The 26,179-nt window shown below is 39.7% G+C and overlaps 1 protein-coding gene across 13 annotated transcripts in view; it reads left to right on the top strand.

The window, feature by feature from the left end:
- CHD9 (chromodomain helicase DNA binding protein 9) overlaps positions 1-26,179 on the top strand; it is a 247,063-nt gene that overhangs the window by 44,496 nt on the left and 176,388 nt on the right. For 5 of the 13 annotated variants that reach the window (XM_082607923.1, XM_082607921.1, XM_082607922.1 and 2 more), the window contains exon 1: positions 6,825-6,856. The exons of 4 other annotated variants lie outside the window; for them this stretch is intronic. The gene's annotated coding sequence lies outside the window, so the exon portion shown is untranslated. 4 more of the 13 variants (XM_082607930.1, XM_082607927.1, XM_082607933.1 and 1 more) reach the window with 3 other exon arrangements.

The following is a 26,179-nucleotide window of genomic DNA, read 5'->3' as shown; positions in this document are numbered from 1 at the left end:
AAATTTCACAACACCCAGGGGCTAAAGTGAAGTTAGTTTTTATTCACTACTGAACCAACTTTCTTTTCCTAGAGTGGAAAAGTATCTAAGCTCTTCAAGCTACTATTCATCATTGCAGAAAGATGGAAATCATGTTATATTCCATAATATAATGGGGCATAAAACATTTAAGTTATGGATGTACATAAAATGTGTAAGAGATTAAAAAAGCATTCCTAAAGTTTATAAGTACTTATAGTTGGTCTGTGAAACAACATTTTCTTTAGTGCCTCAACCTGTGAATGAATGTCAATAAAGATGAATGAGGGCTTCCCTGGTGGCACAGTGGTTGAGAGTCCGCCTGCCGATGCGGGACACGGGTTTGTGCCCCGGTCCGGGAAGATCCCACATGCTGCGGAGCGGCTGGGCCCGTGAGCCATGGCCGCTGAGCCTGCGTGTCCAGAGCCTGTGCTCCGCAACGGGAGAGGCCAAAACAGTGAGAGGCCTGCTTACCGCAAAAAAAAAAAAAAAAAAGATGAATGAGAAGATATTTTGTCCACACACATTTGTTCAGTATTTATTATTATTATTATTTTAATATATTTATTTATATTTGGCTGGGTTGGGTCTTCGTTGCTGCACGCAGGCTTTCTCTAGTTGCGGCGAGCGGGGGCTACTCTTCGTTGTGCTTGTGATGGCTTCTCTTTGTTGGGGAGCATGGGCTCTAGGCACACGCGCTTCAGTAGTTGTGGAACGCGGGCTCAGTAGTGGAGCTCACGGGCTCTAGAGTGCAGGCTCGGTAGTTGCGGCACATGGGCTTAGTTGCTCCGTGGCATGTAGGATCTCCCCAGACCAGGGATTGAACCTGTGTCCCCTGCATTGGCAGGCAGATTCTTAACTGTGCCACCAGGGAAGTCCCCAGTATTTATTATTAATAATTTAATATTATTTATATGAAAATAATAATCCCTTCTTCTGTAGCCAACACAGCTCCCAGTCTGGTACACATACATGGTGAGGGTAAGGTAAATTATACCAAAGTTACAAAACTGGTGAGCCCAGTGTGAGAAATAACAGTGCCACTCCAACAGTCTTCAGATTAAAACAATTATTTGTTGCTTAATTAATATAAATATAATTAAAATATATCTGTTCCTTTTGTCTCAACATGTGTTCCTATATATGTGTGTGTGTGTGTGTGTATACACATATATACATAATATATGGATTTAATGAATGTAATACTATAAAAAGAAGTTGCTGGCTAGGCATTACTTTTTAAAAGACAGCTTTATTGAAATAGTATTTGCTTACCATAAAATTCACACTTCAGTGGTATTTCATATATCCACAGAGTTGTACAAACATCACCACAATCTAATTTCAGAACATTTTCATTACCCCCCATAAGTACCTATTATCAATCACTCTCCATTCTTCGTCCCCTTCCCTCCAACCCAGTCCTAGGCAACCACTAATCCACTTTCTGTCTCTCTAGATTTGCTTATTCTGGACATTTCATATAAATGGAATCATATATGTGGCCTTTTGTATCTGGCTTTTATCATTCTACATAATGTTTTCAAGGTTATTCCATGTTGTAGCATGTAGCAGTACTCAATCCTTTTTTTAAAAAATATTTATTTATTTATTTAGGCTGCGCCGGGTCTTAGTTGCAGCACGTGGGATCTTCGTTGTAGCATGCAGGATCTTTAGTTGTGGCATGCGGACTCTTAAGTTGCAGCATGCATGAAGGATCTAGTTCCCCCACCAAGGATCGAACCCAGGCCTCCTGCATTGGGAGGACAGAGTCTTACCCACTGGAACGTCAGGGAAGTCCCCTCAATCCTTTTTATGGCTGAATAATTTTCCTTTGTATGGATATAACACTTTTGTTCATCCATTCGTCAGTTGATGGATATTTGGGTTGTTTCCACTTTGGGGCTATTATGAATAATGCTGCTATGAACATTTATGTGTAAGTTATTGTGTGGACATATGTTTTCATTTCTTTGGGGTTTCTGGGTCATGTAATAACTATGTTTAACTTTTTGAAGAACTGTTTACCAAAGTGGCTGCACCATTTTACATTGCCACCAGCAATGTATGAGGGTTCTAACTTCTCCATGTCCTCATCAACACTTGTTATTGCCTGTCTTTTTTATTATAGCCGTCCTAATAGATGTTAAGTGGTATTTCATTGTGGTTTTGATTTGCATTTCTTTAGTAACTAATGATTATTAGAGTGCATTTTATTGTGTGCATATTGACCATTGTATATCTTCATTGGAGAAATGTCTATTCAAAAATACTTTGCCCATTTTAAAATTGGATTTAAAAAAAATGTTGAGTTGTAAGAGCTCTTTATAATCTGGATACTATACCCTTATCAGATGTATGATTTGCAAATATTTTCTGTCATTCTGTAGGTGTTTTTCTTTGCACTTTCTTAATGGTGTTCTTTGAAACACAAAGGTGTTCTATTTTGATATTCAATTTATTTTTTTCTTTAGTTGCTTGTGCAAACATTTTTAATTTTAATGAAGTCCAATTTATATTTTCTTTTGTTGCTTATGCTTTTGGTATCATATATAAGAAACCATTGCCTAACCCAAGTTCCTGAAGATTTACTCCTATGTTTTCTTCTTAGAGTTTTATAGTTTTACCTCTTACATTTAGCTCTATCATCCCTTTTCATTTATTTTTTGTATTTGGTGTGAGGTAGGGATCCAGCTTCATTCTGTAGCATTTGAATATACAGTTTTCTTTCTCGATTTAAATGTCTTGGCACCCTTGTTGAAAATCAGTTGACTATAAATGTAAAGGTTTATTTCTGGACTCTCAGTTCTATTCCATTGATCTATATGTCTATCCTTGTGCTAGTACCACACTGTCCAATTACTGTAGTGTTGTAGTAAGTTTTGAAATCAGGAAGTGTGAGTCTTCCAACTTTCTTCTTTTTCAAGGTTGTTTTGACTATTCTGTGGGCATCACTTCTGTAGGTCTCACTGAGGTAGGGTCTAATCCTTAGTTTTGCAGTTTTCGGATCTTGATTGTATCAGTTTTTCCCCAAAGTGAACAGTACCAGAGCATTGGTTCATACCCCTCAAACTTGCAAGAAAATGCCAAGTTTGATATACCATATACATTTTGAGATATTCCTTTTTTGGTAACCTCAACCAAAATGCCTGTACAGGGAACTCCCCCTTACAAGGTGCCAAATTAGTTGATAAAAGTTTGCTTGATAAACATGGAATTGGAAACTAAGGCTGAGGGAGGGAAATAGTATAATGGTTAAGAGTTACAGGCTTTAGGGCCAATCAGTTCTAAGTTTGAATCCTATCTCTGCCACTCAATGATTGTGTAACCAGGGCAAGATTTTGAACCCTCTCCATCTGTAAAATGGGGAAAATAATCCCTTTCTCATAGAGTCGCTGTGAAGATAAAATAAAATAATGAATATGCAATACTATAACAAAGTTGGAAGTTGCTGGCTTCCTTGGCTAAACCCTTATAAACCCTTACACAGTACTTGGGACTAGTTAGATTTCAGTAAATGTACCTATTGGAGACACTTGTAGAATGCTTCATTTGGGTTGTGAAGAAAGGCTGTCTGACATAGCACAGGCTTCCTAGTGACCTGAAACATTGTGTCTACAGATATGGGGGTCTTTTTGGTTTGAAAGACTTTGGGTAGGAATGGGCCCAGTTTTACTCTAGAGTGGGATAGAGGATCCTGGAGAGAGCATTGCTACCACCTGGTTCTGGACATTCCATTGCCTGATGGAACTAGTAGGCCAGTGGTACTAGATTTTGATGTTGATGATATTGATTCTTATTAATTTAAATTGCAAAGAGCAGTGTTTACTGATGTAGCCTCTACATTCTGGGATTTAGAGCCATCCTTTGCAATGGTTTTTCCAGAGTGCACATATCCAGAAACCTCGGTTACCAAGAATACTACTAAGATTTCAGAAGTAAGCAAAAACTCGTCATTGAGCAAAATAGATGTCAAAAAACCTCATGTGCTTGGGGACTTCCCTGGTAGTCCAGTGGTTAATACTCTGTGCTCCCAATACAGGGGGCCCAGGTTTGATCCCTGGTCAGGGAACTATATCCCGCATGCTGCAACTAAAGATCCCACATGTTGCAACGAAGATCCTTAATGCAGCAAAGAAGATCCCGCATGGCACAACTAAGACTGATGCAGCCAAATAAGTAAATAAATAAATATTTTAAAAACCACAAAAAACGGCCTTCCCTGGTGGTGCAGTGGTTAAGAATCTGCCTGCCAATGCAGGGGACACAGGTTCGAGCCCTTGTCTGGGAAGATCCCACATGCTGCGGAACAACTAAGCCCGTGCACCACAACTACTGAGCCTGCACTCTAGAGCCCATGAGCCACAACTACTGAGCCTGTGTGCCACAACTATTGAGCCCACGCGCCTAGAGCCCGTGCTCTGCGACAAGAGAAGCCACTGCAATGAGAAGCCCGCACACCACAACGAAGAGTAGCCCCTGCTTGCTGCAACTAGAGAAAGCCCGTGTGCAGTAACAAAGACCCAACGCAGCCAAAAGTAATTAATTAATTAATTAAAAACAAAACCCCAAAAAACCTCATGTGCTTAACTCACAGGAGAACCCCACAGAAAATCTTCACTCAAATCTTGAAAGTCTGAACTAATAGAAGTTTATCTGTGTCTAGGTTCATAGTACAATAGAAGCATTAAAAACAAAAAACGGAAAGAAGGTTGTTAGGTAGGACAATGGAGAAGTGTCAGCCCAGTAGTGATAAAGGAGACAAAAAAAAAAAAAAAACCCAAACAGATGTAAATTTAATCATAAAAACAGCTTTCTAGAGGTCATTATTATAGGGACAAATCTACATAATTTTGAGGGCATTCATTGGTCATAATAAACTGCAACAGTGTTGATAATGATAATGATGCTCCTTAATCACCAAACTTTATTTTTTCAAAGGGCTGTATTCAAGAAAACGTGAGTTTTCTTGGGGAGAAAAGTTCTGTCAAGTAGGTAAAGTTGATAAGTGAGATGTTACTGGCCTTAGATTTGACTCAACAGGTTGGATTTGCAAACTAAAGTGGTATTCAAATAAGTAGTGTAGCGAGCTCAGAGATGAACTGTTTCCGTGCATTCTTATCCTAGTGTGTAGTTGTTATTAAGTATCCTTGAGGGGAATCGAAACTGTAATTGTAACTTCTCTCAGCAGGGTTTTCTCCTAACCCTTTCGGTATCTCAGCTAAATAGAGTTGTGTTGCTCTTCTCTGGAGAGCCTTCATGCGGAATATGAAGATTGAAATTACTTGGCAACTAGCACTCTGTATACCGCGGCCATTTCCATTCTGGTCAGGCATAAACAAGCACAGTGACATTGCTCTATGCTTCTTTGTGAAGACAGAAAGTCAAGAGACTTCTGTCAACTGTAAAGTGAATGTTAGATATCACCCTCCTAGGATCTGAAACGGTAAACAGTTCCGAACAAACATCAGGTAGGCTGGCTGGAGTTTTAACGTTCCATTATTTTGTCTTCTTTCGTTCTAACATGGATGCTGAAGTTTTAGTCAGGTATTAAAGCCAGCTCAGGGCCTGAGAGAGAGACTGGTAGAATTTTAGAATCGGAAGACTTTTAGGAAAATGTGTCCAGCCTCTTCATTTCACAGAAGGGAAAACCGAGGCCTTGGGACACGTTATGATTTAATGTAGGTCACTCAGTTAATTAGTGACAGAGCGAGAGGGAACCCAGGTGTCCCTACGTCTTCTTAGGCCGTGGTTTTCTATACGCCCCCTACCCCTGGACCAGCGTCACCTTCTCCCCCGCCCTTTTTTTCTGGCGGGGGCGTGGGGTCTTTCTTTCCCTTCATAGCTGTGCAATTTAGAACGTGGGCCTGACCATGGAGATGACTAGGTGTGTCAGCCCCAGCTCTCCACCACTCGAGGCGCATACTCTCTCTAGATTAGGACTTGGGGCTGGATCTCTCCTCAGCCTGGTGCCTTTTCCGCGGCAGGTGCTTAGCACCTGGACTGAATCGCTGCATCATCGCGGCGACACTCTCCTTGCTCCCGATTTTACAGCACAGGCGTGTGCCACCGCAGTCTCAGAGCGAAGTGAGAACGAGGGTCCAAGACTACGGCCGTGTCAAAAGGGAGGCTCTAGAAACTCTCGCGGTTCCTCGGCGGCCCCGGGCTGGCGGGGAGATGCCCAGCGTGTGAGTGACCTCGGCGCCGACCCTGCCACCGGTCAGCCCGCGGCTAGGGCGTGCCTGCCGGGCCTGACGTGGCGGCCCGGGCGCGGGGAGGGGAGAGGCCGCCGCGAGGGCGCGGCCTGACGTGGCGGCCGCGGCGGGGCGGCGACGGGAGCCCGGGCCACTGCACTGCCCCGCGCTCCGGCCAGAGGGCGCCCGGCCCCAACACTTCCCCGCCCCGAGGCCGCCCAGGGCTCTCGGAGTAACCGCACCGGCGATTGGGTCGGCGGCGCGGCGGGGCCATGTTGGAGCCGGGCGGCGACCCCGCCTCCCGCCGCCCTCCGCCCCAGGTCAGGCCGGGCCGTGAGGGAAGGGGAGCGGCAGAGGGGATCCTCCCTCCTCGGTCGCCCGACGCGGCGGGAGCAGCGGCGGGAGCTGCCGCCGTCTCCACCGCCCCTCCGAGCCCGGGCCAATCAGCGGCGCGGGCACAAGTATGCAAATGACGCGCCGGTGCTGCCTGAGTGCCGCTCGCAGGGGCTGGTGGGGTCGCGCTGGGGGAGTGAACTGGGCCAATCAGGCGGGTGCGTGGCGGCGCGGGGGAGGCGGTGCCCCTTCACTCCTCCCTCCTCTCCCTCCCGGCCCCGCGCTGACAGGGGGGCCTGGCCGCGCCGCCGGTAAGTGCTGCAGCCGCCCGTCGCTGCCACCCGCCGCCCCAGGCGTGGGGAGGAAGCCTGGGGGCGCCGCTGGGCAGTGGCCGCTGCTCAACTGGTGGGGAGAGGCGGGGGCGGGTTCTGTCAGCCGGGTGGTCGCCTGAGGCCGCCCCGGCCCGGCCAGCCGCGCGTGTCAGTCTCGGTCGAAGCGGGGGGCGAAAGGGGCGCCTCAGTCATGGCGAAGCCCGAGAACCCGTGAGCGGCGGTGAGTACGTGCCGCCGCCGCTCCGCCGAGGTGGGGGGGTCGGGGCAGGCCGGGCCGTATTGCCGCCGCCGAGGTGAGGGGCCGGCCCCCGGGGGCGGGCGGGCGAGGGCGCGGGGAGGCCGGGGAGGGGCCGCTGCCCGCACGTGCGGCCCAGCCCGCCCGCGGCCAGCCCCGCTCCTGTCATGGCTGCGGGCTGCTGCCCCCGCCCCCCAGCACGCAGACCCCGGGGTCCGGACCCGGCCGCAGCGCCTGTTGCGTCGGATGGAGGTGAGGGCAGGGCGGGCCGGGCGTGGGTAGGCAGGGCCCCCCTTCCCTGCCCCGTGTGAGGTCGGGGCCTCCCCGTCCGCTCGCTTCCCTCCCGAGGGTCGGGCTTCCCTCCATCCTGCAGCCTCTTCCCCCGCCCGCCTTTCTCGCCTCCGTGACTCATGACAAGGCGTCCCGCGCGAGTGCTGGGTGCCCTCGAGCCCTGGACGCCCTCGGCGCTTTTCCAGGCCTAGGCGTCCGGGTTACGACCGCGCTGCCTCTCTGTGATCCTCCGTCCCGAGGGCCTCTCCACGTCTGCAGCAGGGCCGGGACCCCGGACCCCACCAGCCCCTGTGTGTGTCGGGCCTCCGCCGCGACTCCTGCTTTCTTGGGATCTGGGTGTGGGACGTGATGGGTGGTTCCAGGGCTCTCTTCGCGGACATGCATCCCAAAGCCAAGCACGACCCAGAAAGCCTGGGTGTCTGACTGGCCTGTCGCAGTCGCCAGCTCAGAGTGGTTTCTGTTTGTTCCTTTTTTGGTTTTGTTTTGCTTTTGTTTTTTTCTTGTTTTGTTTTGTTTTGTTTTTAAGGAAAATAAAACTTTTCAGAACAAAGCAGACAAGAATTTGTTTTTTTAATGGTGATATTTACACTGTTACTTTCTTGAAAGACTGGGATTTGACGCTTTTGTGACTTTTATCCGTTTATGTGAAATACTCATAAGTACCTCAGAGTCCCCGCCCCCGTTAAATAAAGTTTATTTTCCTTAATGCAGTCATTATCGCAGTTTAATTTCTCAGTTTTGCATTCCACTTTTCAGCTTTTCCTTTTCTCTGATTTCAGTCTCACCACTTTTACTTAAGTAGCTATGATCTTGAAAAGGAAAGAGGGCTTGTTTTGTAATGTTACTCTATCTAAACTCTGTAGAATTGTACAGGTACTTAGAACCATTAGGTCTACGAACACTTGAATATACAGAAACTGAACTTAAGGGGGGATTCCACTTTACAGAGGGAGGGTTGTGCTGTGTTTGTTTTTGCAATGCAAAAGGATGAACATAGTGTTTCTTTTCTGTTTGATTTACAGTACTTGAATTTAAATGTGACTTTTTGCTCATAGGTAGCACAGAGCCTTCCATATGATTGATATTTGATAAATATTTACTAAATGAAATATATCTATTGCTCCAAGCAAGTAAAACCATGTATCTTCCAAGACTTTTCTGTTTATGCTTCCATTGCCTTAGCACTTCACATTAAATCGTTGTAGTGTACTACAAAGTATTGGCAGGTCTCACTCCTTGGGGAATTTCCTATAAAATGCAGATCATATAATATAGACATAAAATGATCTGAGAAACAACAAAGTAGTTGCTTCCCAGTTTTGCTTCTGGTATCTCTGTCATCCTTGAACGGTTTTAGGAGAGTGGGTAATTGAGGGTTAAAAAACAAAAACGTTGTGATTGATTAACTAGGAGAAGATGATGTCCTAAGGACATAGGAGATAGCAGAAGGAAGAAAACATTGTGCTGGAGTAACCAGTAAAGCCTTCTTGACTTGGAAGGAGTGCTGATTAGAGAGAATCAGGACTTTGTCACTTTACTAGCTATATAGATGTAGTCAAGTTTCTTAAATTCTGTGAACCTTGGTTTTCTCCAGTTTGACAATTCTGTGATTCTAAGTATCCTGAGATCCTCCTTGAAATGCAAAAATTATGCTTGGATTTAAGTGTTAGAAAAAGCAGAGGTTTTGAAAGAAATAGTGGTATATTGGTATTTCAGGTAAGTTGGCCTTAACCGGAAAACATTTTTAGAATAACTTCAAGTAGGCAAGCATGAATAAAGATAAGCAGTGTTGTCAATGGAAAAAGCCCATGACAAGATAAGATTAATGAAATCATAGCATTTTCAATTTGGAAGTATCTCTAGAAACTTTTAACTCCAAACCCCTTATCTAATACAACTGAATGCCTTCCATAAGGCATTGAACTAGACCTTGATAATTTACCTATGGAAACAAGATAGAACTGAAGGAGAGGCTTGTGTACATTTAGGAGGCAGGAACTGAAGTGACATTACAGATTTAGAAGTAAAATCTATTGAAGCTTCTACCAATAGTAAAAGTGTTGGTACATATGAATATTTTAGATTTTCTGAAGAGTTAGATCATTGAAATAAATGTAGTACACGAAAAAGTCAACTACTTCGACAGAGAAGAAAAAAATGAAGTCCTAGAGAGATCAAAGGCTGTAAAGGAAAAATAAATAGGATTGAAATAGTAGATCTACTGGGGAAATTTCATCAGGTGTCAGTATAGTGAATAAAGAACACAGTGATAGGAATATGGAAACTTGAGGTAGTTGGTCAGAGTGAAAATGAGTTATGAAAACTAATTATGAGAGTGTGTTGTCATAAATGTTTGAAAAACTTTAAAAGCCAAAGATTAGAATTAGAAGGGATTTATGGAGACTGAGGTAGAATGATTTTATTGTAACCTTTCAAATGTTTTGTAGATGTTGTGGTCTTAACGTGATTAACATGTTTTAACAAAATACAGATTTCTTACATGATGAGAGATTTAGTTTTTTTACACTTATCTACTTTGTAAGTATAAGTTGCCACATTCCAGTTCTATAATTGTCTTCTAACACTTTGTGTCTCTTAACTCCTTATTTGGGCTTCACTCCCCATACATTCTACCTCTCCACATTTTACCAGTCTGAATACTCAGGTCAAATTCCACCTTGTGAATAAAATCATCTCTCATCATTGTAGCCCTTAAGGATTTCTCCTTCCCATGAAATCATACCATTATTTGTCTCACCTATTTGACATCGAGTACAATTTCCATCGAGTACATTCCTTCTATTGTATTGCCTTTGAGTTTGCGGGAACACTTTTTGCTCCTCTCTTTTGGTAACAGTTGGAAAGTTGATCAAGTGACGATGGGAGACCCAGAGGAGGGGAAGCCACTTCAAGCTGTAATTTGTTTCCTGGATTCTAGGTCATGCACATCCATTCATTCATCCACTAAGCAGATTTATTAAGTGATGCTTTTACTTATTAATTTATTATATGTTATGTAATCCTTGCCTTTGTAGAATCTACAGCCTAATAGTGGAAACACATAATGAACAAGCAAGTAAATGTAAAATTACAATTTGGGGTGAATTCAGTAAGGGAAAAGAGTGCTATGAGAGAAAAATGGGGAGGGTTTTAGTTTGTACGGTCAGAGAAGGCCTCTCAGGTGGTGATATTTAAGTCAAGACGTAAAGAATAAGAAACCAGGCAGGAAAAGAGTTTCCTAGAATGGAAAAAAATACGTATGAAGGCAGGAGAGAGGTTAATATGTTGGAAGAAATGAAAGAAGTTCAGGGTGGCAAGAGGATAATAATGGAGGGAAACCGTGTAAGATGAAATGAGCGGCAGAGAGCAGATCATGCAGGGCCATGCAGGGCCTTGAAGGACATGTTAAAGACTTCTGGGTTTTACTAAGGACATTGCAGTCATTGAAGATTTTGAAGCAGAGGAGTAATATGCTTGAATTTAAATTTTTAAAACATCACTTTGGCTGAGAATGGACTGGAGAAAGGCAAGGGTAGAAGAGACATTGTGCTACTACAGTTGTTGAGGTAGGACATGATGATAACTGGAACTAGGGTAGCAGCTGTAGAGAAGCAGGAATGGAAAAGGATATATGTGTATATGTATATATAAAATTTGATTTGATAGAGACAGGACATGGGAATGGTGGTGGAGTTGACAACTGCGTGATGAATTGGATGTAAATGAAAGGTGTCAAAAATGACCCCCATGGACTTCCCTGGTGGCACAGTGGTTAAGAATCTGTCCGCCTGCCAATGCAGGGAACACGAGTTCGAGCCCTGGTCCGGGAAGATCTCACATGCCGTGGAGCAACTAAACCTGTGCACCACAACTACCGAGCCTGTGCTCTACAGTGCGCGAGCCACAACTACTGAGCCTGTGTGCCTAGAGCCCGTGCTCTGCGACAAGAGAAGCCACCGCAATGAGAAGCCTGTGCACCAGGACAAAGAGTAGCCCCTGCTTGCTGCAACTAGAGAAAGCCCGCGCGCAGCAACGAAGACCCAACGCAGCCAAAATAAAATATAAGTAAATTAATTTTAAAAAAAAGATCTCCACGTTCCTGGCTTGAGGAATTAGATAGATGATGGTGAGATGTACTGAGAAGAAGAAGATAGGGGGAGAAAAAGGATTGGTGAGAAATCAAGGTTTGAACACTATCCATAGACAAGTGCTTCAGAAGGTGAGGACTGGTTTTATCTGAGTGCTGGCTGCCTCAGTGAGGATAGCTTTAGCTGTGTGTGTGACAGCACACTAAGACATATTCATAGTATGTGTTTTTAGCATTTTTTTCTTTTAAAAATTTATTTATTTATTTATTTATTTTTCGCTGCCTTGGGTCTTAGTTGCTGTGTGCAGGCTTGCTCTAGTTGTAGGGAGCGGGGGCTACTCTTTGTTGCGGTGCCCTGGCTTCTCATTGCGGTGGTGTCTCTTGTGGAGCACAGGCTCTACGCACACGGGCCTCAGTAGTTGTGGCTTGCGCATTCTAGAGCACAGGCTCAGTAGTGTGGCTCACGGGCTCTAGAGTGCAGGCTTGGTAGTTGTGGCGCACGGGATTTGGTTGCTCCGTGGCATGTGGGATCTTCCCGGACCAGGGCTCGAGCCCATATCCCCTGCATTGGCAGGCGGATTCTTAACCACTGCGCCACCAGGGAAGTCCCCAGAGAATGCGTTTTTGAGAGGAAGGACTAGGCTTCCTATTTATGTTAGAAAAATTGGTAACTGAAATGATCTTACTTTTTAACAATGTACTTCAGTTTTTGAAAGTTTATTTGTGAATATCTTAATATAGATTATATTAAATATGAAGGTTTGAGAAAAAATGAACTAGAACATAGTATTAGATGAGTTTATGTATTACTTGGGTGATGGTGCGGAATAGAAAAGTCTTGTAGTTTTGATATTCTCAGGAAATTAGCAATCTGAAAGTTATTAGCTTGTAGGCAGTCTGATATTAAATGTATCATTTTAAATGAGGTTTCTGGTGCTTATGAGTAAAAATTATAGCTTATGTCATTAGTAGCTATTATTTGTCAAATAGCTGTAGATATTGATGTTTCTGTTGTAATTTGGCATAATTAAATGTAGTTAGCTAAATGAATATCTAGGGGGTTTTTTTGTGTTTTTTTTTGGTTATGCTTTAGAACTTTTTTAACCAGTAATTTTAGACACTGTTATTGCTACAAATGGACGTGGTTTGAAATTTGAGGGGAAAGAAAGATTATCTTTTTTGGCCATTGGTTATTTCAGTTTAGTTTACCTGAGTGAGCAGCAGCCCTGTAAAGCATATTAAATTTTATCCTAGAGGAATTCCTGGCAGTTCAGTGGTTAGGATTCCATGTTTTCACTGCCAAAGGCCTGGGTTCAGTCCTTGGTTGTGGAACTAAGATCCCACAAGCCATGTGGCCAAAAAAAAAAAAAAAAGAATATTGGACATCAGTGGTTATTCTTCTGAAAGGTAACTGCTAATATATCTTGTTAGTTCTTTTATAAGAAGGAAAAAATGGTGAGGACAATGATTAGGTTTCATATATTTTGCATAAAATTTGTTTTATCTTAAAATTTTGTGCTTTACTACAGTTTGAGTAAATTAAAAAAATTTTTTCCCATGGAATTAGCTGACTTGAATTCAATATATTTCTCTATATTTTCTTAGTTATCTTTGAAAGAGTTGCAGTAATTTTATGGGGGCAGAAACTAAAGTACAGGAGGTTAACAAGCAAATGGGTATTTGGAAAATGGAGTCAGTGGATAATTTATTTTCAGTATTTGTCTTTGAACAGAAGGATAGAAACAAGATGATTTCATTTGTACATTTACATTTTTGTTGAGGTAGGAGAGATCTGCTGATGCCTAAAGTTAGAAAGAAAGCAGGCAATTGCAGGGGGTGATTAAAGATCCTCAAGAGAGGTGGAATGTGTGGGTGTAAGTCCCTTTGAAAGCCTACATGGAATGGTAGGTATTAAGAGATGAAAGATTTATCTTTGGGGAAGAGTCATGCTTCCTCTTCTGAAAATAGTATTTATAGAAGGAAAAAGGGATAGATGCAAGGACAGATACATGGCTTCTGTAAAGATGATTGGTGACTTTCAACTGGAAAACCTCAGAAGTGTAAGAGGCAAAATTGTTTTGGGGTGAGAATGGGGAAGTTAGGATTGAAGAATTGAGGAGAGAAAACAAATAACTGCAAAGAGATAGCCTAGAAGCATAGGAAAATGAATTTAAACATTAAACAAAAGCAAGGACCACATTGAAGGTAAAGGTTTGGTGCCAGGCAAATAGTAAATATTATAAATATTACAAATATTCAGAAACATTGAATTGGACTGAGGCAAGGAGGTAAAATTACAGTGGTGATGTTAATAAACTATGGTGGGTTGAGTGAGTGAAAAAGAACACAAGGGTTTTGAAGGTGATGAGAGGACAGCATTGGAGATAATTAGTGAAAGAGTCTGAGGAGGTCTAGAAAAGCCTAACAGCCATGGGAAGGTTTGAATGACTATAGGTTGTTGGGAAGTCAGAAAAGAGATGACAGGTATGAGAGGGAAAGCTGCATTTATTAAGCACTTACTGTATTTTAGGAACTTTGTATTTTTAAACTCTGCAACAACCTTGCAAGTTAGTGATAATCAACCTGGGTCTCAGTTTTTAGTGTATTTCAAACTATGGAAAATTCTTCATTTAAATCAGTTTCCTGTTTTTAATGTTAATAGTATACACACACTCTCTCTTAATTTGGTTATGAGTATGATTGATGTTCAGGACCACTTCAGTTAAACAACTTGACCTGACTCAGTAGCAACTAGGAAACTTATAATCTGTCTTCAATATCAGCCCCAAATTAGTTATTCCCAGTTAGCTTTTACCAAGAGTAGAGATGAGATTGTATTTTTAAAGATTTCCCTTTCTGTGAGATGCAAAGCAAAGCTAAATTAACTATGAATGCCAACAAAGTAAGTTTCAATAATTGAATTTAGTAAGTGGCGATCTACAGACTGAGATGTTAATATGAGCATCAGTTGAGTGCTATTAGATTAGTGGTTTCAGTTCTTTTAAACCAAGGAATGCTTTGTTTTTAAAAAATCCTACTTGACAGCTCAATCTGTAAAATAAAAGAATATGTGGGGTGAAATCTTTTATAGGGGAAGAAATGGGGGAAGGGGTGGTCTAAAGCCCTTTCTTTCTTTGGCTAAGGATTACCCAACAATCTAGGGAGCACTGTTTGAAAACAGTATTTATGCAGTACTTTATATGGGTTATTTACTACAGTTCTATGAGATCAGTACTATTACAGTCTCCATTTTGCAGATGAAGAAACTGAGCTTCAAAATGATTGACTTGCCTAAGATTACATAGCTAACAAGTGATAAAGCTTACCAGTCTCTTTTCAGAGCCCTTACTTTTTTTTTTTGCGGTACGCGGGCCTCTCACTGTTGTGGCCTCTCCCGTTGCGGAGCACAGGCTCCGGACGCGCAGGCCCAGCGGCCATGGCTCACGGGCCCAGTTACTCCGCGGCATGTGGGATCTTCCCGGACCGGGGCACGAACTCGTGTCCCCTGCATCGGCATGCGGACTCTCAACCACTGCGCCACCAGGGAAGCCCCAGAGCCCTTACTTTTAACAGCTATGCTATAGGGTCCCTTGTAGAATAACTTATCAATGAAAGCAAAATTCTTTGAGGGATAACTAGGAATTAAGCTTCAGTGGATCCCTGAGACATTCTCGTGTGTGTGTGTGTGTGTGTGTGTGTGTGTGTGTGTGTGTGTGTGTGTAGGGTAGATATATATAGCCTAAAATATACTGTTTTAACCATTTTTAAGTGCAATTCAGTGGAGGCATACTTCAAATCATAAAAATGGTACATTGTTGCTTAAAAGAATGCTTTTGAATCTCAATTTTTGGCGTAACTATTAAGGATTGAGAGGTTTTGTTTTGTTTCACGTTATGACTTTGAATTCTTGAAAACATTTGGGTATTTACTATGTGCCAGAAATTATACTAGTAGATGTCAGGTGTAAAGATGAATAAGAACCATTCTCTGCACTCCTCTTGTTTAGTAGGGAAGACAGACAAGTAGACCAAGAATGATAATATAGTGTGTAAAGTGTGGAATACAAAAAAAATGAATGCTTGGGACTTCCCTGGTGGTCCAATGGTTAAGACTCTGCACTTCCAATGCAGAGGGCACGGGTTCGACCCCTGGTTGGGGAACTAAGGTTCCACATGCCGCGTGGCATGGCCGAAAAATAAAAAAATAAATTAATGAATGCTTAACATTTCCAGAGGGCCGGGTTGTGTGTGTGTGTGTGTGTACTGGCTTCCTAGAGATGGTAGAACTTGAGTTTAATATCAGAAGCATTAAATAGAGTAACAGGGGTGGTGGGAAGTGATATTATAGGTGAAGAGAACTTCCTGTATGTATTAATGGAGATGTGAGAAAGTTTGATGAAATCAAGCAACATTTCAGTATGGTTAAGGCATGGATTACCTGTGGGGGAATCGAAGCAAAAATGGGTGGAGAGGCATTGATACCTTTAGTAAGGGAATAAAATGAGCAAGCATATATATTGGGAGGGCAAAGATGAGTTTTGGCGTATGATGATACTGTTGGTTAGTATAAATATTTTTTAAATGAGTTGGAAACTAAGTACAATCAGATATAACAAGCTCTTAGTAATTTTTCTGCAAGCCAACGTAGAATCTTGATATATGTTCTTAGTTCTACAGGTCAGTGAGAGGGAAATACATATTTATTGAGCACTTACTATATTTTAGACTTTATTCTTCTGAACTCTGTAACAGCTCTGCAGTGTAGATGGTCAGGTGAGGAAAAAGAATTTAAAAGAACTGCTGAAGGGTATACAGCTTAGAGATGGCAGAATTTGAACTCACGCCTGAGCTCCTTCAAGTATGCCATGGCTGATTGGTATTTGCCAGATATTTTTCTTATTGACTAGTGATCTAATTTATTTTATAATTAGTCAGCTGGATGGATACCTTATGCAGTTAGATTAATCTGAAACATACCAAGAAAACATAGAACAGACATAAGGATGGGATTTAATAGAGTTCTATATGCAAATGTTAATAGAGATTGGAATACATGACTTGTAAAGCTTATTATGTGGACTTCTGTGATGATTTTGTGTATTGTACATTAATAAAACAACCTAAGTTATCTTAAATTGTCTACTGGGAATAATTTTGAAGGATGTTCTTCTGGATAACTATTACAAATTAGTTTATTTTTCTTTTAAGTTCTAGTTTTTGCTGGTGATCATGTTGTTATGTTAAGGTCATACTAGCCTGAATATTTTTTTTAAATGAGGACAGTGATACTCCTACAAATAGTAGGAGGATAGAACAATCGTAACATAATTATTACTATTTTTTTTAGAATTTTAGGTATAGAACATTATGGTTGATGTCTTCAAGAGGAAAAAATAATGTTTTTTTTTAAGTTAAAAGGTATTTTTAAAGTTAAGTATAAGCTTTTATTTTAGAATGTAGAGCCCACTACTTTTTATCTTGCATTTACTCCTTAATGAGGATTTTAAGCTTTTTTTCCTGATATCTCTAGTTTGGTTGGGGTAGGTGTTTTGTGAATATGTGAGTAGAAAATAAACCAAGTATACAGTGTTGAGTTATAAGACACCTTCATGAGCATTCAGTCCAAACCTGTCATTGACAAAGTAACTGGGGGGCCAGACGGTTAAGTATATTGTCACACTTTCAGTTAGTTACAGAGATTAGAATTTTGGTCTCCTGGTAGGGGGAAAACAAATAATACTAATAGGTTTTAGTCTATAATATTGGATAAGGAAATTTCTCTTTTGGATCCTTTCAGTCTACTTTGAAAATGTCTGTTTAGGCTTATAAGTAACTATCAGGTAAATTAAGGAGAGACACAGTTGATGTTCATATTAAAGAATTAAGTTTCACAGTACAGTATTTTGGTTAGAAGTTTTCTCAGCAGGTTAGGTCTGATAATTGGGTCACAGTTTGGGATTTGGTATCCAGACATCTTTTACTCTACTTCCCATAAAATAGCTAAGTATATTACTGAAGGGTAGATTCTATAGCATATCATGCTTCTTGTTCAAAAAGAACTTGAAAAATACTGGAAAAAAATTTAATGGGCCATAATATACATACAATGGAGTGTTATTCAGCCTTAAAAAGGAAGGAAGTTCTGACATACGCTACAACATGGATGAACCTTGAATATGTTATGCTAAGTGAAATAAGCCACTTCCACACACACACACACACACACACACACACATATTGTATAGTTCCCCTTAGATGAGGTATCTAATGTAGTCACATTCTTTGGAAACGGCAGAATGGTGATTGCCAGGGGTTGGGATTGGAGGAAGGAGAATGGAGAGTTGTTTAAACAAACGGGTACAGGATTTCAAATTTGCAAGATGAAAAATTTCTAAAGATTGGTTACACAACAGTCAATATGCTTAAAACTACTGAATTGTACACTTAAAAATGGTTAAGATGGTAAATTCTATGTATATTTTACCACGATTAAAACTTTAAAGTATTTTGTGTTTTGGGGACAAAAACACTAATGAAAAGATATATGCACCTCTGTGTTAATTGCAGCACTATTTATAATAGCCAAGATATGGAAGCAACCCAAGTGCCCATCAATAGATGAACAGAGGGGCTTCCCTGGTGGCGCAGTGGTTGAGAGTCCGCCTGCTGATGCAGGGGACATGGGTTCGTGCCCCGGTCCGGGAAGATCCCACATGCTGCGGAGCAGCTGGGCCCGTGAGCCATGGCCGCTGAGCCTGCGCGTCCGGAGCCTGTGCTCCGCAGTGGGAGAGGCCACAACAGTGAGAGGCCCGCGTACCGCAAAAAAAAAAAAAAAAAATAGATGAACAGATAAAAAAGATGTGGTATATATAGAAAAAAGAATGCAGTCTTGCCATTTGCAATAACATGCATGGCCCTAGAGGGTATTATGCTAAGTGAAATAAGAAAGACAAATGCTGTATAATTTTACTTGCATGTGGAATCTGAAAAACAAAGCAAAGTCATAACAAAACAGAAACAAGAGTTATAGATACGGAGAACAAACAGGTGGTTGCCAGAGGAAAGAGGGTGGGAGAGGAAAGAAAGAAGTGAGGGAGATTGAGAGGTACAAACTTCCAGTTGCAAAAATAAATGAATCACTGGTATGAAAGGTACAGTGTGGGGAATATAGTTAATAACGAAGTAATATCTTTGTATGGTGACATCATAACTAGACTTATCATGGTGATCATTTTGAAATGTATAGAAAAAGACTCTTGTGTAACAGGAACTAACATAATGTAGGTGAATTACACTTCAAAAACAAACATACAAACATACTCATAGAAACAGAGGTCAGATTTGTCATTACCAGAGGCAGGAGTAGTGGAGGGGAATTGGATGAAGGCCATCAAAAGGTACAAGGTAAAGTATAAGATAAACAAGTATTAGGGATGTAGTGTACAACATGATAGAACTAACACTTCTGTATGTTATTATATATGGAAGTTGTTGAGAGTAAATCCTAAGAGTTCGCATCACAAAATTTTTTTTTGTATTCAATTTTGTATCTATATGAAATGATGAATGATCTCTAAACTTATTGTGATAACAGTTTCATGATGTATGTAAGTTAGATCATTATACTGTACACTTTCAACTTACACAGTGCTGTATGTCAAGTATATCTCAGTAAAACTGGAAGAAAAAAATTAAAAATATTTTTAAATGGGTCATAAGCTTAATGTCCAGATAACCCCTAATGCCATTTTTAAAGAAAGTTTCACATAAGATTTTTTAAAAGGACAAAAACAGTTTCTGCCTTACATAGAATTCCTTCTTTGCTACCTACCCAAATAGAAAGTTTTGTGTGTATATGACATGAATAAGTATTTTTTTACTGCTTACTATATGATAAGGATAAATTTGTGACCTCTTAGAACTTACATTTTCTGGGTAACATAAACTTTAAACAAAATAAATATGTAAAGTATATAGAATGTTAGCTAATACTAAGGCAAAAAGTTGGGGGGATAGAGATGTGAAGTATTGGAGGAGAACGATGACATTTTAAATAGGTTGGTCAGGAATGACCTCACTGAGAAAGTTACTTTTGAGAAAAGAATTTATAGGAAATGAGGGAAGAGTGTATTCAGCAAGTGCAAAGGCCCCGAGGTAGGAGCATGCCTGGCTTTGTGTGTGTTTGTGTGTGTGTGTGTGTGTGTGTGTGTGTGTGTGTATATATATATATATATATATATATATATATGAAATTTGCCATTTTAAACATTATGTATACAATTCAGTGGCATTTCTATTCACAGTGTTGTGTAATCATCACCACTATTTCCAATTTTTTTCATCACCCCAAACAGAAACTCTCCTTAAATAGCTCCCTACTTCCCCCTCTTACCAGCTCTTGGTAACCTCTAATATTTCTGTTTCTATGAATTTACCTATTCTAGATATTTTGTATAAGAGGAATCATACAACATTTTCCCCTCTGTGTCTGCCTTTTATACTTGGCACAGTGTTTATAAGGTTCATCCCTGTTGTAGCATGTATCAGAATCTTATCCCCTTTTTGTGGTTGGATAATATTCTATTTTATGTTTATACCAAATTTTGTTTATCAGTTGATGGCGCTTAGAGTTTTTCAACTTTTGGCTATTGTGAATAATGCTGCTATGAATATTGCTGTATAAATATCTGTTTGAGTCCCTGTTATTAATTCTTTTGGGTGTATAGTGTATACCTAGGGATAGAACTGCTGGGTTATATGGTAATTCTATGTTTAATTTTTTGAGGAACCAGCACACTCTTTTCCACATTGGCTGTCCCATTTTACATTCCTACCAGCCGTGTAGGAGGGTTTCAGTTTCTCCACATTCTCCTCAATGCTTGTTATTTTCCTTTATGTTACAGCATCTCTAGTAGGTATGAAGTATCTCATTGTGATTTTGATTTGCATTCCCTTAGTGACTAATGTTGAGTAACTTTTCATGTGTTTATTGGCCATTCCTTTAAGTTGGGTTGTCTTTACAGTATTTAATTGTAGGAATTCTTTATAAATTCTGGGTATTAAACTATTATTAGATATGATTTGCAAATATTTTCTCCCATTTTGTGAGTTGTCTTCACTCTTTTGATACTGTCTTTTGATTCACAAGTTTTCAGTTGTTATGAAGTCCAGTTTATCTATTTTTTTCTATTTTCGCCCATGCATTTAGTGTTATATTTAAGAAATCATTGCCAAAACGAAAGTCATGAAGATTTGCCTCCATGTTTTCTTCTAAGAGTGTTAGAATTTTAGCTTTTAAATTTAGATCTTTGATCTGCTTTTGTTAATTTTTATATATGGTATAAGGTAAGGGTTCAGCTTCATTCTTTTGCAGGTGGCTCTTCAGTTTTCCTAGCATCAGTTGTGGAAGAGACTGTTTTTCCCCATTGAAGGGTCTTGGTACCCTTGTCAAAAATGAATTGACCATAGATGTGAGGGTTTATTCCTGGGCTTTCAGTTCCATCCCGTTGGTCTGTATGTCTGTCCTTATGCCAGTACCACACTGTTTTGATAATTGTAGTTTTGTAGTAAGTTTTGAAACTGAGAAGTGTGAGTCTTCCAACTTTGTTCTTTTTCAAGATTGTTTTGGCTGTTCTGGGTCCCTTGAAATTCCATATGAATTTCTGCAAAAAAACATCATTGGGATTTTGATAGGAATTGCATTGAATCTGTAGGTCACTTTGGGTAGTATTGTCATCTTAACAATATTATGTCTTCCAATTCATGTCTTTGATTTATTTTTCTTTAATAAATTTATTTATTTAATTTATTTATTTTTGGCTGCTTTGAGTCTTCGTTACTGCGTGCGGGCTTTCTCTAGTTGCCGTGAGCAGTGGCTGCTCTTCATTTGCAGTGCCCGGGCTTCTCATTGCGAAGACTTCCCTTCTTGCAGAGCACGGGCTCTAGTCACGCGGGCTTCAGGAGTTGTGGCTCGTGGGCTCTAGAGCGCAGGCTTGGTAGTTGTGGCGCATGGGCTTAGTTGCTCTGTGGCATGTGGGATCTTCCCAGACCAGGGCTCAAACCTGTGTCCCCTGCATTGGCAGGTGGATTCTTAACCACTGCGCCACCAGGGAAGCCCCTTGTCTTTGATTTATTTAGATTTCATTATTCACAGGATGTCTTTCCATTTATTTAGATATACTTTAATTCCTTTCAGCAATGTTTTGTAGTCTTCAGTGCCCACATCTTACATGGCCTTCGTTAAATTTATTCCTAAGTATTTTTTTAAATGCTATTGTAAATGGAATTTTTTTCTTAATTGCCTTTCTGGAATGGTGATTGCTATCTTACAGAAATACAACTGATTTTTCTGCATAGATTTGTATCCTGCAATTTTGATAAATTCGTTTATTAGCTCTAACTCTGTGTGTGTGTGTGTGTGTGTGTGTGTGTGTGTGTGTTTATAGTTTTCTATAGATCATGTTACCTGTGAATAGAGATAGTTGTACTTCTTTTTTTCCACTTTGGATTCCTTTTATTTTACTTTTTTTGCCTATTTTGTCCAGCTGAATTTTCCAGTACTATGTTGAATAGAAGTGGTGAAAGTGGGCATCCTTGTCTTGTTCTTGATATTGGGGCAAAAGTTTTCATTCTTTTACCAATGAGTATGATGTTAGCTGTAAGTTGTTCATATATGGCTTTTATCAAACTGGGGACATTTCTTTCTATTCCTGTTTTACTGAGTGTTTTTATCAGAAAGGGTGTTAGGCTTTGTCAAACACTTTTTCTTCATCAATTGAGTTAATATTGTGTCTTTTCCTTCATTCTGTTAATAAGATATATGATATTGATTGATATTTATATGTTAATTACCTTTATATACCTAGGATAAGTCCCACTAGGTCATGATGTATATGTTGTATATGTGTGTATATATATGTGTATAATCTGCTGGATTTGGTTTTCTAGTATTTTGTTGATGATTTCTTCATCTGTATTCATAAGGGTTATTAGTCTTTGGTTGGGTTTTTTGTTTTTGTTTTTTTGTAATGCCTTTGGCTTCAGTATCAGGGTAATGTTGACCTCACAGAATGAGTTAGAAAGTGTTCCCACCTTTTAACTTTGGTGGAAGAGTTTGAGAAGGATTGGTGTCAATCCTATAAATAATTGATAGAATTCACCATTAAAGAGATCTGGTCCTAGACTTTTATTTGTTGGGAGGTTTTTTGTTTGCTTGTTTTGTTTTTTAAATTTTATTTTATTGGGGTATCATTTTATTGGGAGGTTTTGGGTTACAGATTCAATCTCCTTATTTCTTATAGATCTATTTAGATTTTCTATTTCTTTTTGTGTGAATTTTGGTAGCTTTTGTGGTAGTTTGTCCATTTCATCTAGGTTATCCAATTTGTTGATGTACAGTTGTTCACATTATCCTTTTATAATCCTTATTTTGTAAAGTCTGTATTAATGTCCTCTCTTGTGTTTCTGCTTTGAGTAATTTGGATCTTCTCTCTTTTCTCTTAGCCAATCTGGCTAAAGGTTTGTCAATTTTGTTGATCTTTTCAGAGAACTAAGGATAGATTTCACTGATTTTTATTTTCTATTGCTTTTCTCTATATCACTTATCTCTAATCTTTATTATTCCTTTCCTTCTGCTACCTTTGGATTTGTTTGCTCTTTTTTATTTCCTTAAGGTGTACAGTTAGGTTATTTCTCTGAGGTCTATTTTAATATAGTTGTTTACAGATATAAATTTCCATTGGAGCATTGCTTTTACTGCATCTCATTAGGTTTGGTATTGTTGTGTTTTCATTTTCATTCATCTGAAAGTATTTTCTAGTTTCCCTTGTTATTTTTTCTTTGATGCATTGGTTGTTTAAAAGTGTTTTGTTTAGGGCTTCCCTGGTGGCGCAGTGGTTGAGAGTCCGCCTGCCGATGCAGGGGACACGGGTTCGTGCCCCGGTCCGGGAAGATCCCACATGCCGCGGAGCGGCTGGGCCCGTGAGCCATGGCCGCTGAGCCTGCGCGTCCGGAGCCTGTGCTCCGCAACGGGAGAGGCCACAACAGTGAGAGGCCCACGTACCGCTAAAAAATAAAAAAAAATAAAAAAAAAAAAGTGTTTTGTTTAATTTCCATATATTTGTGAGTTTTCCAGTTTTGCTTCTGTTATTGATTTCCAGATTTATTCTGTTGGGATCAGAAAGATACTTTGTATACTGTCAGTCTTTTTCAATGTATTAAAAGTTTTGTGGCCTACTATGTGGTCTATTCTGGAGAATGTTTCAGGAGCATTTGAGAAGACTAAACATTGTGCTATTGTTGGGTGGAATGTTTTGTATATATATTTTAGGTCTAATTGGTTTATAGTATTCAAATCCTCTATTTTCTTATTCACTTTTTGTGTGGTTGTTCTATCTACTATTGAACATAGGATACTGAAGTTTCCAACTATTACTGTAGAACTGTTTCTTCTTTCAATTCTATGTATATTTGCTGCATAGATTATGTGGCTCTATTGTTAGACACATATTTGTTTATAATTATTACATATTTTTGATGGATTGAACCAAGTATTGATATGTAAGGATGTTCTTCATTTTTTGTAACCTTTTTGACTTAATCCATGTTTGATGAAAATATAGCTGTTGCAGCGCTCTTGATTATTATTTGCGTGGGATATCTTTTTCTGTCCTTTCATTTTTAACCTCTTTGTGGTTTTGTATTTAAAGTGAGTCTTTCGTAGATCACATACAGATGGATCAGGTTTTTGATTTTGTTTTTATCCATTCTGCCAATATCTTCCTTTTAACTAGAGAATTTAATTCATTTATATTCTAAGTAATTACTGATAAGGAAACACTTATTTCTGTCATTTTGCTATTTGCTTTTTTATGTCTTACATGCTCTTCATTCTTCCATTCATCCTGCTCTTTTTTTGTATTCAATTGATTTTTTTGTAGTATACCATTTTGATTCCCTTTTCTGTATATATTTTAGTTTCCTAAGCTATAATAACAGCTTGTTTGTATGCCTATGAAAATGATCTAGTAGAATGAGAAAAATTGATGACTCAGGAGAGAGAAGTAAGAGTGACTGTTGCAGTGTCCTTCAGCAGGTAGGAGTGGAGAAGGAAGGCAGAGGAAAGAGTATTAACTTTTTACTGCTTGTTACAAAAATGAAACATTTTTTAAGTTAAAAAAATCTAAAGCAGAGGAAATTAAAAAGTAATGTCTTCTGTGATTTTTCAGATTTATTTGTGATGTGGTTGGGAATTTGATCAGAAATAGTTTGGCTTGTGAGTGGGAGATTCTTATTCTGGTATATGAGTATCTGTATCCTATCAGTAAGGTCCTCAGAAGAGGAGAGGAAAGTAGATCTAGAAATGAATATAAAAACCTGGATGGGAGGAGTACAGTTGCTCCCCTACTTTAATCCTTATTAGGTACAGAACTTGGCAGTCCTTGTTACCTTTTAAAGGGTCAGCTCTATATAATTGAAGGGTAATATTGATTCCATACTAACTTATTATTTACATCCTTTCAATTAGAATTTGTTGCTTAAAGTCTCTGGACTTGCTACCTTTTAAAAAATAAAAATTCTAGATAATTAAATTTCAAATTCTGATTTTCACTAATATTATGCTGATGTTTTCTGAGTTGTCATGTGACATTCCAAAGCAAACTCTTCCTCAATTCTAACATCACTTACTGTTTTTAATGATAATAAAACAACACGTTGCATTTATATGGAAAGTATAAGTGTGTAGGATAGGCAACAGGTTTTATCATTTGTGACAGCCAGAAAGGATCAGTTTAGTTTCATTTTTTATTGAAGTTTTAAATTTTGATTAAAATAATCACAGTAGGGCTTCCCTGGTGGCACAGTGGTTGAGAGTCCGCCTGCCGATGCAGGGGACACGGGTTCGTGACCCGGTCCGGGAAGATCCCACATGACGCAGAGCGGCTGGGCCTGTGAGCCGTGGCCGCTGAGCCTGCGTGTCCGGAGCCTGTGCTCCGCAACGGGAGAGGCCACAGCAGTGAGAGGCCCGTGTACCGCAAAAAAAAAAAAAAAAAAAAAAAAATCACAATAGCTTATTTTCAGAAGCTGTGTTTCTTGAGTCATTTAAAAAGTATGTTTATTTTAGAGTTCTTACTTATTTTAAAATTTTACAAGAGTATAATTTGTATTTACCATTACTTGCTTATTTTAACACTGGTATAGTTTCAAAATTACATTGGATAGCTGAAATATCTTATTTGAGAAGACTAACAGACTTCCATTGTAACTTGACTAAATCTTTCAAAGCAAATTCGCTTGCTTTATTTTTTCTCAGAAAAAAAAGAATCTACCTTGCAAACACTTGCCAAGTAAAATTAGTTGATAATGAAGTTGAAGAAAATAAAATTTTAATTGACCACTATAACCTTCATCCTTATTTGAGAGAGATAACAGAAAATTAGAAGACTCAAAATACTTTTGCCCATATAACTTTTTCTTTATAAAATAACTTTACTGAGATATAATTCAGATTCTAAATAATTCACCCAAGTATATAATTCAGTGATTTTTAGTATTTCACAGTTATGCATCTATCACCAAAAGTAATTTTATAACATTTTCATTGTCCCCCAAAGAACCCCCATATCCTGTATCCAACACTCACCAGTCCTTCTAACCCCACCCCTTGACAACCACTAATCTGCTTTCTGTCT

This window comes from Mesoplodon mirus (genome assembly GCF_964341445.2).
Source record: "Mesoplodon mirus genome assembly, chromosome: 19".
Taxonomy (NCBI): domain Eukaryota; kingdom Metazoa; phylum Chordata; class Mammalia; order Artiodactyla; family Ziphiidae; genus Mesoplodon; species Mesoplodon mirus.
This window is presented reverse-complemented; position numbering and strand designations above follow the sequence as displayed.